This window comes from Lygodium microphyllum, chromosome 1 (genome assembly GCF_053477565.2).
Source record: "Lygodium microphyllum isolate KBCC chromosome 1, Lygodium_microphyllum_v1.1.10, whole genome shotgun sequence".
NCBI lineage: Eukaryota > Viridiplantae > Streptophyta > Polypodiopsida > Schizaeales > Lygodiaceae > Lygodium > Lygodium microphyllum.
Genome location: NC_141135.1, coordinates 75,587,040 through 75,602,042, shown reverse-complemented (window position 1 = coordinate 75,602,042; position 15,003 = coordinate 75,587,040). Strand labels below are relative to the sequence as shown.

The 15,003-nt window shown below is 43.2% G+C and overlaps 1 protein-coding gene and 1 pseudogene across 1 annotated transcript in view; one reads left to right on the top strand and one right to left on the bottom strand.

Annotated features, from left to right (window-relative positions):
- LOC148041274 (DNA excision repair protein ERCC-1-like) overlaps positions 1–15,003 on the bottom strand; it is a 31,435-nt gene that overhangs the window by 1,662 nt on the left and 14,770 nt on the right. The gene's annotated exons all lie outside the window — the stretch shown is intronic.
- On the top strand, positions 7,126–14,900 carry LOC148041275 (uncharacterized; annotated as a pseudogene).

The following is a 15,003-nucleotide window of genomic DNA, read 5'->3' as shown; positions in this document are numbered from 1 at the left end:
ATCCATGCTGGAAGGAATACGAAGGCCTCGTCACCAAGTCGCGGCTGAACCTCAGAGCTCCCGATCTAGGTGGTACCTGAAGATCCTGGGCATCAATAGAAGAGATAACTAGTCGAAGACAGCCACCCCAAGAAAGTAGAGGATGGGTGAAGAACTTCATAAAGAGAGGGCAAAGAAATAACATCCCCCTTTGAATCCCCCTCTGAAGTAGATAGGGAATCCAAAAACTCATGGATCACGGACTCTGAAATGTCTGATGACGAAGGAAGTGCCGCCGGTCGTGCCGAAGAAGGTATCTGGGGTGCCGAAGAGCTCCAAAGGTAGCCTCTCGAACCTGAGTAGTCGAGGGTGGGGAAGGGTGGGGCTCAGAATGAGCAAGAGGTGGGCAACAGTCGCTGTCTCTCAGTGGAACAGACTGGATAGCCGAAGAAAAGGAGTCGAGCGGCCACTGTCTCTCAAAGGAGCAGACTGACGAGGAGACGGTATCAAACAATCATTGTCTCTCAATGGAGCGGACAGCAGATCCATAGGTCGTGGAAGCCACTGTACCTAAAAATAAGTGGGAGAAGACTCCCACTGGCATTGCGATGATCTCCAGGAGATCATAGCGCCAATCGATCCTCCATGTGCTCGAAAGGACTTAGTGCGCATCGGATGGGTCTTATGGCCTTAAGCATAGTACTCTGATACCCAATTCTAAATGATCACTGTGGCCCAGAAAGGAGAGGTGGCACAAGGAGTGCCTGGTGGAAGACGCATATACTCTGGGGGGGTGGGGAGCAAAGGTCGAAGTCGGCAAGCATTGGTGGTGTGGCCGGTGATACCACAATAGGAGCACCCAATAGTCTGGTCATCTGTTGGTAAAGAAGCCATGGATACCAGTGTGCCTTGCTGAAGAAGAAAGAGGTCAGCCACCATGAACCACGAACCGCAATGTCCGCCTCAAGGGGTGTGAGGGCAGTGTGAAGCATGAACCGCAATGTCCACCTCAAGGGGTGGGAGGGTAGTGGAAGGGTTGGAAGTAAGCTACCAGTGGGAGGAGGATGCGATCAACAGTAAGAGGTTGCAACCAGGAAAAAAACACAGGTGAGGAGAGAGAAAGACTAAAAACGCAGGCAGCAGGTGAGAGAAAGACTAAAAACGTAGGCAGGACAGCTTGCAAGAGAGAGAAAGACTAAGAACGCAGGCAGGACAGCTTGCAGGAGAGAGAAAGACTGAAAACGTAGGCAGCAGGACTGTGATGATGTGGCAAGCTGTACAGTAGAAGGTCTGCATAGGAACAGCACTCGCCTAACTCAAATCAGCTCCAAACTGCGTGAAGAGGGCTGGAAATCAGGCGCCAACTGATGGAGACAGCAATGGACAGCTTCGGCTGAGATGTCCTCCGCGAACGGGGTGTGGACAGCAAGTTGGAACACCTGAAATCTGCAAAAACCAGATTGTTTTCTGAATGGAGAGTGATCAACAACAGTTGCTTTGCTGTAAACAACTGCAAACTGCAGGTGGAAGGCTGGAAACAGGCGCCTAACTGTAGATGACAACAAGGGACAGCTAAGATTGCAATGTCCTCCGCGAAAGGGGTATGGGCAACAAGCTAAAATACCAGAAATCTGCAAAAACGAGATTTTGATGCAGCGGAAGGAGAGAAGTGGAAGCCGAACCCGCCACCGGTCTTTGCCTTCACTGGAGTGGAGGATCTTTGCCACTGTTTAAGCAAATCCAGCTTTGATAACATGTCAGGTGTTATCTATTGGAGTAGCAAGAAGCAGCCCACGGTAGCCCTTTCTTCTATTGAGGTGGAGTATCAAGCTGCATCTTCCACCACATGTGAGGTTATGTGGCTTCGGAGATTGTTGGAGAAGCTTGGCTGCCCCCAGACTCGTCCTACTCTTCTGCGGTGCGACAATGAGAGTTGCATTCCCTTGGTACAGAATCCTGTATTCCATGCCCAGACGAAGCACATTAAGATCCAGTATCACTTCATTCGGGAGAAGCTTCTGGATGGGACCATTGATGTGGAGTACTACAAGACGGAGGATAATCTTGCAGATTTGTCATGTTAGAGTGCAGCGATGCGGAAGCATAGGACAAAGACTGAGAGAGAGTGAACACACAGAGAAGAGAGAGAGAGAAAAGGAGACGGTGTAAACGCAGAAAATCTGCAGTGTAGTATGCTGTATAAGAGTGCAGAAATACACAAGGGAGCAAAGGAAATATTTGCGTATGTATCCAACTTGATGACCTCGATCCACGTCAGCAGCAGGCAGAGTACAGTGCCACGTCAGCAGACTGCGCAAGTGCCACATGGCAGCCTGCAATGCAATCGAACAATTATTTGGCATTATTTTATTGCAATCGGCTGCATTTATTACAACCGACCTGTTTATTTTTATGCCTTTTATTTCTGCTTTATAAAGCAGTCCTCCAGCACATTGTTGACACATTATTCATTCTGATATTGAGATCTATTGGCTGAGACAGATTGTGCTCGGGCTGATGGAGATCGAGGTCATCAAGTTGGATACACAGATATTTCCTCTGCTCCCTTGTGTATTTCTGCACTCTTATACAACATACTACACCGCAGATTTTCTACATTTACACTGTCTCCTTTTCTCTCTCTCTCTTCTCTCTGTGTTCACTCTCTCTCAGTCTTTGTCCTACGCTTCCGCATCGCTACACTCTGACATGGTATCAGAGCAGTGAAGATGGACTGAATGAAGGCTGAACCTATCTGAAGAGGAGATTTTAGCGCGACACAAGGCTGTGTTTCCAAGATTCGAGGGCAAGCGGGAGGGCTGCACAGGCTGAAGCGAGCGTGGGCGTGCAGAAAAGGAGTCTAATCAGTAAATTTGCTATAGGTTATTGCTATTCGAAGGGGAGGAAGGCTGCGTTTGATGCCTTCCATTGCAGATTTTACCTTTTCATCGCCTCCGACAAGTGAAGAAGGTTTGGGCAGCGGAGGAACCAGCCCTAGAAGGCTATGTTTTCACAGTCAAAGGGGGCTGATTTTGCGTTTGTGCAGGTATTGCAGGTTAGCATGTCTACAAAGACTAATTTGGAGTTCTAGGCGATCATGGATAGGAAGGTGCCTGTTCTACCAATTCTTCCACCAAATCAAAAGCTTGATGGTGACAATTACTGCATCTGGCGGATGATGATGTTGGCCATTTTAGAGTCTTATGATTTGGCGGAACTGGTGATGCAGGAGATTAACAGGCCCTCGGTGAGGGATGATTCCAAACTCTCTTCCAATGCTCGTGTGGAGTTGACCAAGACCCAGAAGGTTGTTGAGGATGTGCCACAGCTCCGTTAACCACGTACCATAACCGCTTCTGAATAAACCAAGTCTTCATCACTGCACTCCACATGTAATAATTGGGTCCATGGAGCTTGTCATCAATGGATGTGCATGGAGGAGCCATCTGGAGAGGATTTAAAAAAGAAGTAGAGAAAAGAAGGGATTGGGAGAGGAAACACAGCCAAACCACGAGCACAAAACAAAATGCTGAAATAAACTGCTGAAACACAAGACAAGAGAAAGAATAAATGAATAAACACAAATATAGATGAGAACTCAAATGTATGCTCGGGAAACGGAATGCATATCGAACACGAGACAGCAGCATACAATAGTGAGTCACTGGCTGTGTGGGCACCCTGGCACCGGCTCCTCTCTCCTCAGAAGAATCCACAAATGATGGCTGCAGTACATAAAAGGAGGAGGAGCCCCAACACTATATAGGTATAAAATGGGGGGAGCATTAAATGCTCCCTAGCCCTAAAAAGGGCACCAAAAAATGCCAGAAAAAAATACTATTAAAAAATACCACAGCCTCTGCAGCACAGACTCACCCTAAGCTGACTAATCTGCTAACAGAGTAAACTCGGCAAACATGGAGAAGAGAAGAAACTTTGATGAATGGAATGATGGAGTTCTCAATCATAGAGTGAATGTGATACAAGGGAACAAGGGTGCCGTAGCACAAGGAAGATGATCAAGACAACCACGAACCACAAACCGCAATGTCCTCCTGAAGGGGTGTGAGGGTAGTGGAGAGACTAGAGAGAAGAGGTAACGGACTGAATGAATCAGTCATGAGGAATGAATGAGAGAGTGGCCTATAAATAGGCACAGTCACTCTAGGATGGCGCCCCTTTTTGGGGCTACAAACCATAAACGCAAAACGCAAAAACGCAAACTGCGGGTGAAGGGTTTCTCAATTGGAGAGAGAGAGAGAGAGAGAGAGAGAGAGAGAGAGAGAGAGAGAGAGAGAGAGAGAGAACTCTTGCACACTGAAAGATAGATTGATAGTAATAAGCATGATAGTGAAAGTGCAACAACTGGGGCCTGATTAAATAGGCTAAGGTGTATACCTAACCCTTTTGATTCTTATTTAATGCTAAGTGGTGTAAAAGGTGTTCACACCTAAATACACACTCTTATGCACAATACCATGTGTTCACACACAGGGATGAATAATAACTAATAAACCCCTTTTGGGTCATGGGTGATTGAGCCCGTGACACGAAACATTGAAAAAATAGGAAGGTCTTACCTCGAAGAGGTAGTGTCTAATCCCATCCAATGATTCCGGAAAGGAGAGACTCAAATCAAAGAGATGCAATATAAGGATGGTTATGACATGGTCTACCAATAAGCTCAAGTACCTAAAGTAAGGCATGGTTCAAAGGTGCATGTACATGGCTCAGAGGCTGAAAAGGCCAACATGGCTCAAAGGCACTAGGCACATGACTAGATGCCGAATACATAGGTATAGCTTTCACGTTCAACTCAAAGATCGTGTGTAAAGTGGTTACAACTCCTTTGAGAATTGGGAGAAAAGTAAATTTTTTTTCCAAAAAAATGAACTTAGTTCGCATTTAAATCCAAGCAAAGAACCCCACACAACTATTTAATAACTTACAGAAAGGTCTTATCGCATTCATATGCTTGGCCAGTGTCTAATTCGTTATCACCTAATTTTTAACTAATTTTTATATAATAAGTTTCATTCTCTTTAAAGTTTTAATATCATCTTTATTTTTTGTATTTTTCAAACAGGATTTAAGCCTCCCCTACCAAAATGTCAATATCAAGGAAATTGCGGTCGATGTCCAAGCATCCAAGCGATCTTGAACGCATAATCAAAGATCTTGATTGGATGATGGAGCATGCTAACATGAAAAGCCCTAAATTTTGGTCATAAAATTTTAAGAACTTCAAGCTGGAATTTAAAAGAAAAGGGAAGGCCATGAGAAAATTGAAGAAGTTATTGAGGAGTGCGCCTACTCTAAGGAAAGAGAATTATACATGTGGAAGACCTATTATCATTACTGTTGATACTAGTCCAATTGGCATTAGTAGGGCTGTTGGACAAGATAATAAAGAGGTTAATAGGTATGTAGTCAAGTATGGAGCAAAGGTACTGAATGAGAAACAAAGAAGATACCTGCAAATAAAGAGAGAGTTGTGGGGAGTTGTGATAGCCCTAAAGTGTGATAAAGAATATTTCATTGGAGCACCAATAATAGTGGAGACCGATTGCTTGCCTCTATCAGGGATGATTACTAGTTGTTCGACCCCAAATATAGCTATGCTAAGATGGATTGCACATATCAAATCAATAAATCCACAGTTTTGACACATTGCAAGAAAAGAGAATCTAATGGCAAAAATGTTATCTAGAGCCATATATGAGGATGAAAAGAGTTTGTTGGCAAAGAATAGTAAGGCTAAAATTTCAGCCACTTCAGTTGATCATGAATGTCATGTATCTTTAGTAGAGACCTTTGCAAAAGAATTGTATGAAGGAGAATGGTTACAAATTGGCCAAGATTTGAAAACTTTGACTAAAAGAGATGATTGGGTAAAGAATCCAAAGAAAAGCATATAATTATTTCTTGAAAAATGGGTCTCAATGGAAGCATCTGAAGAAGAAGAAAGGTTTCCAACTATAGATACTTTGTGGCAAGGCTACGCAACTGTAGATTATGAAGGACTTTCACGAAAGCTTATGGGCTAGTCATTGGGGTGTAAGGGCAACTTTTGAGAAGATCAAGGAATATTATTGTTGGAAAGCTATATATAGGGACGTAACTCAATTTGTGGAGTCTTGCAAGACATGTCAAATATACTCTTCAATGAGGCATAGAGATAGTTTGTATCCTAGATATCCTCTTTCCATACATTATAAGTTTGTTGTTGATCTTGTGATTATATCTATAGGTCTGTGGCTGATGAGATACATAGTGTTTGCACAAGAGGATCTAACTAACCAAGATAAAAGCCGAACTTTGAGCACAAAAACCATCAATGCAATTTGCAAGTTTCTTTTGGAGGATGTATTTTGCAAGTATGGATATATTGGGAAAGTCACTGCACATAGAGGAGAGCTTGATGCAACTAGAAACTTTTTCTCTAAATTGGGGATTAAATTTGCATTTGACAAAACATAATCCAAAAGAAAATGGTAAAAGTGAAAGAGTGCATCCTCCTTGTCAAAGCTTTGGCAAAGACATGCGGACGTAGAGTACAAGAGTAGCCGCATTTGCTTCCTTATGCTTTATGGGCTAATCAAACTACACACAGTGCAATTATAGGATACATGCTAGTAGAGCTTATGTATGGACAAAGCGGATTATGCCTATAGAGACAGTGGCTACTACATGGAGTGTGTTTTGCCATGGGAGGGAAGAATGAGCAAGAAAGTGCTCTTAGCTCTTAGAATCCACCAATTAGAAAGAAGACCTAAAGACATGGAGATTGCAATGCAAAGACTGAAAGAGACTAGACTTCACAACAAAGAGAGGTTTGACAAAAGACACAGGGTGAGACAAAGAGCCTTTGATAAAGGTGACTGGGTACTAGTGTATGATAGTAATATTGATATTCAGCATAGTACCATTAGAAAGGTTTCCAAAAGATGGTTTGGTCCATATGTTGTGAATATGTTGTGAAGCATGCCTATGATAATGCCACATATGCTCTACTAATTTGACAATACCAATTGTAGGGAAGAGGGTCAAGTTGTTCAAACGAAGAGAGTTAAGACACCTATATGAAGGAGGAGCATGAAGAAAAGTCTACACAGGAAAGCATTTTAAGAGGATGAGAATGATGATATGGTGGAAGATGAGGAAGATGAGAAAGACTTTGAGCCTACAGAAGAGCAAGACAAGGTGGCACATGCCAAAAGATGTACAATTTAGAGGGGGTGGATCTCACGATACCCCGTGTCTATGGGTTGAAACCTTAAAGGATTTCTATTCCTACCAATATTTCATGTATATACCTATGGGATGTGTCTATCAGTGTGCAAGAGAGCTGTAATTGATCTACCAATGTATATCAAGAGTTTTAAAGTCATTTCACATGTCAATTGGAACAATATATGTCATGTACCCCTTGCTAGACACCTAAGTGGTCTTTTAAATGTCCAAGACCAAAGTTTGAGCGCTGAAAGTTGTAGCAATTGTCTCCACGAGCAGCCCCATAAATTTCGTCGCAAATTTTGGGCTGAGGACTGGCGCCTACAGGGCAGGGCAAGCTGACAAGGAAAGCATGTTTTTTGTCTGCTGAAAACTCAGGAAGGAGGAGAAAGCAAGGCCAACACAAGGACAAACCTTCAATATGTGTGTGGATGAATGTTTGTGACAGATTTGGGACTGTTGTACTGCTATTATACAAAGATTTGAACAGCTGAAGTGCTGAACTGAGAGTTTACAAAGGATCTTATCTCGATTCAGATGCTCTCTCTTGCGTGTTGAGTATCTGAAAAGAGGGTTTTTGTGGACAGTTTTGGTTCTCTCTTTTCCTACTACTATAGGTAAAAGAGTGCAGATATTTTAGGCTGAAAATACAAGAGTTTTGAGGCATTTGCTCAAGGAATGCACTATTCTTTGGGCTGGTTTGATTCAAGTGTGTCATAGGGTTATATCAAACCTGTTTTGAGGTCCTACATGCAATGTTTGTGTTGAGATTGATGTATTGCAATCACTAAAGCTTTTGGACTCAAGTGTTGGGCCTAAGCTATCATCTCAAAAGTGTTGTTTGGCTAAGCTATCATCTTGGTCACAAGGTTGTAAGTCTAAAAAGTGGCAGTGGAATTGTACAGAGATTGAAGCAAAGGCTCTTTGTAAGTAATGCGGGATACAATGTGATTTCCCTCTTGCATACTTCTCTTGCCTACAATTTCTTTTTGTCTTGCATCTATAAATTCATATTCTCTAAACCCCAATGGTTTAGGCTTGCAGATTGCGAAAGGCTCTCTATAGCTTGAAGCAAGCTCCAAGGCTCGGTACCAGAGTGGCTCTCTATGGCCTGAAGGAAGCTCCTAGGGATTGATCGATTCTTCTTACAGAGTGGCTTCCATCAATCAAATCATAACCCCAACCTTTATTATAAGGTTGTGGGTGACACGTGTTGTAGTCATCTATGGATGACTTGATTATCAAAGGGAGTGACTCACAGGAGGTTGATCAAACTCGAGAGATCTTTAGCAAGAGTTCAACATGATGAGCTTGACTTCTTAGTCTTGAGATCTATCAAATGGCACATGGCATTTTCATCTCTAGTATAGGTACATCTTTGAGCTTCTTTCGAAGTTTGGTATGGCCGACTATCGGCCTATTTCTTGCCCCATGGACCCTGAGTCCAAGTTGGCTTCATCGCTTGTTGGTGGGGATTGGCCTTCCACACATAAGACCCACACAGCTACGCATGGATCACCAAAGTGCCTTAGCTCTAGCAAAGAACCCTATGTTTCATACTCGCACAACGCACATAGATATTCAGTATCACTTTGTTCAAGAGTTGATCTGAGTTAGTGGTACCCTACTGTCCCACAAAGGGCAATGCAACAGATCTCTTTACAAAGCCTCTTCCACAAGTTTCTATGCTTCATCATATGAGGTTGTTGGGTCTTCAGACACTCCCAAGATCTGAGAGGGGATGTTAACCTGCTATTTTATTGTATCTGTTTGTCATCTCCTGGTTATGAGCTCTTTCAGAGTCTGATGGAGACATTGGAGTTCTAACTATCATTTCCACTCAGTTCTATGTGCATTTCTTTCTCAGTCGGTGTCAAGTGTATTCACACTACATGGGCAACCACTTTTCCTTGCCCTTGCAAAGATTATGTAGCCCCCAATGATTACGACATGTCCAAGACTACCAATCAACATCTTTGTTCCCAATTCGGGTTGGTCAACCAAATTTAGCTAGCCTACTACATTTAATGCACTCCCTTGCAATTGATCAGCCAGATTTGGAGATATTTGGGTATATATAACACCACAGGCTAAGACAGATTATTCTCTTCTAGCTTTTGCAAGTTGCACACTCTATCTCCATCTTCGGTGCTACCATCATCATCAACCTGATCCAATGCCCTCATTGACACCTTGGGCTGCATGCAAGGACTGATCAGTCTATCATTGTATTCAAGTTTCTTTCAAAATCCAATGCAAATTTCATTTCCATTCCTATTGCCTTTATCTTCTCCTTTTCTCTCTATGTTCATGTCCCTCTTCTGCTATGCACTCACAACCTGACTATCCATCAAGCTCTATTTCAAAAGTCCTACATGTTCTGAACTTGGGATTCCCACTCCTCTCAGTTTATGGCCTTACTAGACTTGGAACTCAAGTTGTCTTCACCGAGCAAGCAGTCTTTGATGAGGATTCTTCTACAGTAGCTATTCTTGTGACAAGAGGCTATATATGCTCCAATCCCCTTCCATTGTGTGCAAGGCCCTCTAAGGCAAATTTCCATTGTTGCACTTGTTCTAGATTGTGCACCATATCTCCCACACGTTCCATCCCATCCCCCACCATCTCCTCTAGTGATTCCCTTGTATCTCCCATCTCTCTCAAAGGGAGATGATATCGATGATATGGCTAAGGATTCCCTAGCCCTTTGTATTTCAGAGGGGGATTCCAAGGATTGTGAGGAGTTTCTTTAGGGATCACAAGCTACTTTATGCCTCTCTTTATGCGGTGACCTCTTTCCTTCATCATCAAGCCACCATCCCCTTCCGCTCAATCCTTAATCCCTACTATTTCTATACAAGCTATGGCGCCTTCAATAGTTCCTCGTTATTGTCTCACATTTGAGTCAAAGACTTGGCTCACCTATCCTTGACTGGAATTTTCTAGAGTGATATACTCAAGACCTATCTCTTTCCCTTGGCCTGCATTAACCTTCTCTTGGATTGGATTTTTATCTGGAGAGGAGGTCTTGCTCCTTGGCTAGCATTCTTCATTGACAAACATCATTGATGTTGGCACTCTTCTTGCCACCCTTAGATCCATCTTTTGCTAGATCAAGACCTGAGAGGAGGTGTTCACAAACGTGTGTCTTATATAGTAATCTTGTGCCTATGAGCCTCAATCTGAGTTAGATAAGGACATTAGAAGCTCCAACATTGTGTTTGTCTATCATTTTATGTGCTTTAGGCACTTAAGATAAAGGGCATATTAGTACATTTCTTTTCGGGCACTATAGGATGTCTTGGGCACCCACATTAAGGGCCTAGCCAATTTATTGCCAATTGTGGCCCCAATTTGCTTATTTATAGGCAATCTACCCTCTCACTCTCACTATCCATCATTAATCCTTCGTGATCAGCCAATCCTCCTCATTCTCTCATCCCCCTATTACCCTCCGGTGCCCACACTGACACATGGAGCTACACGTTGGGGCTGACCATTGCAGCCTTTTACCTTTCAGCCATTGCAGTCAGATTGTTCCTTCTCTCACCTACATTCTCTTCCTATCTCCTCTCAGTGCTCGCTTTCCTTTCCGTTGCGCACTCTCACAACCATTTTCCTAGAGTTTGTGCCATCGTTTGACGATCGCAATGACACATATTGACCAGTCAACTTCCTAACCCTTCGGTCCCTTTATTAGCGGATCAACATTAATACACCCTCTTCGACATCAGCATGATGGGAGAGGGGGCTCCCATACCTTCCCCTTCCACTAGCTAATGGTGAGAGGGAGCAGCCTTTTCCTTTGGTGCTTATCCATTTTGGTGATTACCTTGCATACGTATTTGTATCATTATCCATTTGCATCTTGATGATCATACTTGTAAAAGGCTACTTGGCCAAAGTGAATGATTCCGCCAAAGGGGATGCTCAAGTGGACTGTAGTACCACTATACTTTGCATAGCATTCTATTTGAGCATGGCCCATTGCATTTCCTTTTGCATCACCCATGCATTGGCATTGTGTTTATATGAAACATAGCACTTTGGGTTGGGGGAAAACTTGTGAAAGCAAGTACCCATTAGAGATGAAAACTCCTTGCATATGTTCATACCTCTCCCTTTTACCTCATCAAATAGAGGCTGACTTGGATCCACCATATTCGCAACACATCATTACTATGGCAGTCTACCATGGCGATACTACTATCTCAACATACCCTCATGTAGCTCATCATTATCTTCAACTATGACTCTTCATCCAATCCTTATCTTGCAACTATTCGTTTCATAGAGGATGTAAAAATATTGAGGCATGTAGTTCGTATATTACCATGAAAAGAAAATAAAATAAAAATGTAAGATCCATTAACTTGGGCTACTCGAAAGATGATCTATCACCATCATGGGAGGCCCTTGGGCAGTGCATCATTGCACCCCTGGTCCAATGCCTTAGTTTCTTTGGGTGGGATCTTTTGGAATAAAAGAGGTACAGACATGACTTACTATCTTTGGCACACTTTTTGGGCTTGACAAGAGATGTCAAGCCCCTAAGATTAAGGATTTTCACTATTCTAGATTTGCAGTGCAGTAACCCCTGTTTTATTCTCCTTAAAATAGTCCCAAAAAGCACTAACTGTTGATTACCATAGCTTCATTTTTGTACAATAGGACAAATGCACCAACTTCTTTTATAAATATAGTCAGTGACAGGAATTCCATCTATCCCTGATTCATTCTATCACTTCAGCCTTCAGCCCTCACATTGCTCCCCACACCGCATCTGGAGCTGCTGCTGGTCATCATTCAGCTGTCGCCATCACTCCTACCTGCTGCCACCTGGTTGGAGAACACGCCATCAATAGAGGGCTTCAACCAGCTACCGCCAGCCTATCATGGACATCTAGCAGCTGCTGTCTGCTGTTGCCATCATCCTGCTCCAGACTCCATTTTTCCTGCTGTACCTGCTGTATTTCGTGCCTGCACAGGCCACTCATCTGAGTTGTACTGTCATCATTGGAGCTGCATTTTACAGCTGCCTGCCTTGCACTTTGCAATCGCCCATCCTTCCAGCATCCAACTTACTATGGAGGACACAGCCTTGTGGATTGCTGCTGCTGTGTTTCGCAATTCATCACAAGTGTGACACACTCTTGAAGTTGTTACTGGCATCTCTAACACCACTCTCAGCTCACCTCATCCTCCAACCAAGACTTGTATAATATTAAGCAATAAATTGTCTGTTCATTCATCTTGAGTTCCACACACTATGTTTGTCATCCACTCTATGTTTCTCTATCTTTATCCAAAGCATCTCTTCACAAAGGTGACGTCTTGTTTCCTCCCGCTCAAGAGTTGGTTGATTGAGTCTTAGGCAACCTATGTGGACAAATATGCGGCATGAACACACCCTATCCATGGGCACTTTTTACCCTCGTGTGGGAAGGGTCTTTTTCCCCATGTAAACACACTTCTGTGTCTAGGTCTATATAACCTTAGGGTTATACCTTGTACTCTCATTCTTGTCATTCATTTTAGCAAAGGTACTCTTGCACGCTTGTTCAAACTTCCTACTATGCATCTGTACATAGTAGGGTCTTCCAGAAGCTCACCTGCATCTGTGCTCAGCTTCATATTCTGCTCCAAAGGAACTGAAATAGGCTTGCAGCCTGTCATCCCATATTTGGACAGCATGTCCAATCCATACTGCCTCTGCAAGAGCTGTATCCCACTTGGTGATCTAATCACCTCAATGCCCAAGAAATAACGCAACTCTCCCAAATCCTTCATCTCAAACTTTTGCTTCAATAGCATTTTCACATGAAGGATATCTTCATCACTGTCACCTGTCATAATCAAATCATCAACATAAATGACAAGTAGCATAATACCTTTCTCTATTTTTCTCACATAAAGTGAGAAATCTGCCTTGGAAATTTGAAAGCCAATAGTGACAAGATACTGTCCTATCTTAGGTCTTTGATTCCTTTATAGCCACATCTCAACCATATTTCTCCCATTTTCAATTAGAAAAATCCATGGCTACTTAGGTACAACACATAAAAATCTTATAGGGAGTTGGACAATGACCGCTAGTCTTCCATTTGATGATGACGAGCCTCATTGAATATTTCGACAGGAGTTGTGATCAAGTTGGAGGCAAACATGTTAAATAGTAGCTGATCACATCGAATTTCATGCCATTTTGAAGGTAGTAGCATAAAAGAGAGGTCATAGGACTTAGCAAAGGTCTAAAGTCTCAATACTTTTTGAGAAAGAGTCATTCTCTTCACCTTTGAATGCACTTCAATCTCTTCTGCTACTCAATAGAGACCTCCTCTTCACCTCAAACTTGGTGACAAGCATTCTTTGTGTGATGCCCAACAAGAAAATTATACTTGTTATGGAGTTTTGTGTAAGATTAAAGCAAAGAATAGACCCCCCCCCCCCCCGATCCATACACTAGGCCACATGCAAACCTAGTTGAATTTCCAATAATTAAGACTTTCAATCAACTGAGTCATTGCAGGGCCCTCACCCAATCAGTCGCATACATACATAGCCTATGGGACTTACCCAGACACAGAAATGCACGGTTGGCCCTTGAGTCCTCCAGGCAGCTTGCCAGAGAGGGTGATACTTCATGTTGGTATGCACAGATGTCGGCCTGGTTTGAGCTGCATGGCTTTAGCATGGACAAGTTACCCCCCTTCCAGTACTCCCTCGATTCACCATCTCTTGATCTAAGCAGGTTAGAGATCCGCAAGATCATCAGGATGGATCTTACCCAGTTGGATATCAAGCGGACATGGTTGATGCCAGGGCAGGAGCTAGGGACAAAGATGGCTTTCTACCGCGTGCATTTCCTTCATACTACAGATGATGGATTTATTGTTCGCCCGAGATACATGGACACCCACCTTTCCCATGGGATCAGATGTACTATTGGCCAGTTGCACACCTCCTCACATCAGCTAGAGATTGAGATTAGCAGATATAGATCCATCCCACTAGAGGAGCGCATATGCTAGATATGCCAATTAGAGCCAGAGATAGAGGAGCATTATATTTGCCGCTGCCCAACGTATTATGAGGTTCGTGGTCGTTTCCACTGTCTCTTTAGAGACGGATTTGGACCACTATCCAGAGTCATGGATTTTACCAATCAATGATGCCTTGGCCTCTTTCTTCTTGAGATACGACGGCTTCGTGACATGCGCCTCAAGAGTACAGCTGCTCCAGGACATCGAGGCCCTTCACAGAGGTAGCTCATAGACTTCTTTGCAAAGGAGACTCAAAAGACTTCAATACAGTTACAGGCACAGTCCACATGAGAGCCTCTCTCACCGCCACAGTCCACACACAGACAAGGAGTACTGATTGATCAAGCCCTTTAGCTTAGCCAATCCAGACGTCCTAGGCCTCGGCATAGACACCGATGACACCTTCATAGGCGGATACAGGGGATTATTGCTCGAGCTAGAGCTAGGTCCTCCATATCCACATGAGATTGTACCATTTGGAGCTCATTGTTACTAGATAGAGCTCTATGTTTTACACATAGCCATAGTTAGTTTCCTTTCTTATTTTGCTTTGTGCTACATACATATTTTTCCCAGACAGTTGTATCATCATACACATGATTGTAACTCATGGTCTCATAGGTCATTTTGGCCTTTCGTAGACATTAATATATCATCTCTCTCTCTCTCTCTCTCTCTCTCTCTCTCTCTCTCTCTCTCTCTCTCTCTCTCTATATATGCAACCTGCATGCAGTTTTACACATAGTGC